Genomic DNA, 2,376 nt, shown 5'->3' with positions numbered 1-2,376 from the left:
CCCTCCGTCCCCGGGAGGGGGTGGGGGGCCGCCGCGGGGGAACGGGCGAGGGAGCTCGTCCCGTGCCCGGCCGTCGTCCCGAGGGCGGCCCGGTGGTCGGGCCTTCCGCGTCGCCGATCCCCTTTCCGCGCCCCGCTCCGGAGGTGGGCGACCGGCCGGGGCCTTGCGGGGGAGGCCCGTGGAGGGCGCGACGGGCTCGGCCGCCGGGCTGGCCTTTTCCCCACTGGTCTTCCGAGTCGACCGGCTCTGGCGGTGGGGACCGGGCCCGGTCCTCGGATGCCTCCTCCTCCGTGGCAGTTTTTTTTTCCAAGTCCCGCCCTGGAGAAGAGCGTGGACCGGCCCCGGGAGCCCTCGAGGGCGGGCCGGGGAGGGCGTCCCCGGCCCGGACGCGTGCCCGGGGTGGGTCCGGGCCGTCGGACCGGACTTCTCTCTCCGAGTTTCGCGGGTCGCGTCTTTGTCCGGAGGCGGGAGGGGGCCGGCTCGAGGCGTAGGTGGAGCCCCGGCTGAGGGACGGGAGCCACGGTCCCGCCCCGGGCCCGGTCGCCGGAGGCGCCTCCGCGGAATTCTTTTCTAAGTCCTGACCCGGCGACTCAGAGGGAGGGACCGACCGGTCCCGGCCCGCGCGGGCGGCCCGGGGAGGCTGTCCCCGGCTCCCCCTGCCGCCACGCTTCTGGGGTCGACCAGATGGCCCCGGGAGCTCCGGGCCTGGTGGCGATGGGGTCGTGCTTGGGGTCTGGTGGCCGTGGCCGTGATCCAGGGGTTCCCCTGGTGATCCGTGGGTGGGCCCCGTCTCCGGGCGCGGCGATTCTTGCCCCCGAATGGGTGGTTTTGTGCCGCCAGGTAAGTGCTGACACGCTCTGCTCGGGTGACAGTCGCCCGAGAGCTTCCGGGTGCCTGGATGCGTGTGCGGGGAGGGCTCCGGGCTCTGGCCGAGAACCGGACGCCCGTTTCCACCCCCGCCGCTTGAGCCGCCCGCTGGGGCCTGCGCGCCGGCTCTTGTGCGTTCCAGGCGCCCCCACGACCGTGGTGCCACCTCCGGTCTCTGGTACCCGAGGGCGGCGGGGTTAGGGGCGCGGGGTCCTCTACCACGTGCACTCCCTGCCGCCGGCACCCGGGTGCGGTCGCGACTTACCCCATCCCACCGGCTCCGTGCCAGTGCGTGTCAGGCGTTCTCGTCCTGGGGTGGTCGCCCGCGCTTGCTGGAGGAGGAGAGGGGTCGGTGAGGCTGAAGCAGGCTCCTCCGCTCGCTGTCCTCGCCGGCCTTCCCTTGCTCGGGGGTCCCTCGCGTTATGCTGCCGACCGATGTGGTGATGCTGTGCTCTCCCGGGCCGGGCCTAAGCCGTGCCAGACGAGGGACGGACGTTCATGGCGAACGGGACCGCTCTTCTCGCTCTGCCCGCGGGTCCCCTCGCCCGTTCTCCCCCGCTGCGAGTGGCGTGTGGGAGGCGGCAGGGGTGCGGAATCCGGCCCGACCTCGCTCCCCCGCCCCGTGCCTCGTGGCGTGGGCGGTGTCGGGGTCTCCGTGACGCGGCGGATGCTCCGCCTGTGCCTCTTGGCTGTGTCTCGCGGGCGGCCCTCCCCGCGGTGGGGCGGGCCGTGTTGCCGCCGCGCCGCGCGCCTTCCCGGGCGCGTGAGCGCGTTCCCCAGGCCGTTGGCGGTGCCCCTGGAGCGTTCCAGGTCGTCCCTCAGGCGCCCGAGGCCGAGTGGCGGTGTCGTTCCCTGTTCCCGTCGGCCTCCTCAGGTAACCACTGCGCTGGTGTGTCTGAGGAGCGGAGGGGTCGAGTCGGTAAGGGAGGCGTGCCCCTCGTCCCCCTCGGGGTGGACGGGTGCCTCGTCGCCCCCCACGGCGTGCCGTGTGGGGGCGGGCAGGCTCGGGCGCGTGCCCGCGTGTTCCCCTTGCTGGGGTTTCCCCGCGGGTGTGGGAGTGACCGTGGCGGGCCGAGCCAGCGGCGTGGCGCTGGCTCTTTGGTTGGGAGGTGCTGTTTGATCGGCACCTCCGTCCCAGTCTCTGCCTCCCTTGGTCTCTCGGCCTGAGAGGAGGCACTGACTTGGGAGCCGCACAGGGGCCTTGTAGATCCCTAGCTAAGCCCAGTGTGGCCAGAGATGGCGAGCCCGGGGCAGCGCGGGCTCGCGGCCCTGACCACGGACGCTCCGACTTGCTCTAGGCCTTACCTCTACCGCAGACCCCTCCTGCGTTGCGTGGCCATGGTGTCTGTAAGCGCCTTGGTGGGACCGATGGCGGACGATGGGCGGGGGCGACACGCCCTCGGTGAGAAAGCCTTCTCTAGCGATCCGAGAGGGTGCCTTGGGGTACCGGACCCCCCAGCCGCCGCCCCTCCTTTGCGCGTAGTAGCCACGGACGCCACCACCGTGGCG

This window comes from Equus asinus, unplaced genomic scaffold, assembly GCF_041296235.1.
Source record: "Equus asinus isolate D_3611 breed Donkey unplaced genomic scaffold, EquAss-T2T_v2 contig_406, whole genome shotgun sequence".
In the NCBI taxonomy this organism is placed as follows: domain Eukaryota; kingdom Metazoa; phylum Chordata; class Mammalia; order Perissodactyla; family Equidae; genus Equus; species Equus asinus.
Note: the sequence above shows the minus strand (reverse complement) of the source record.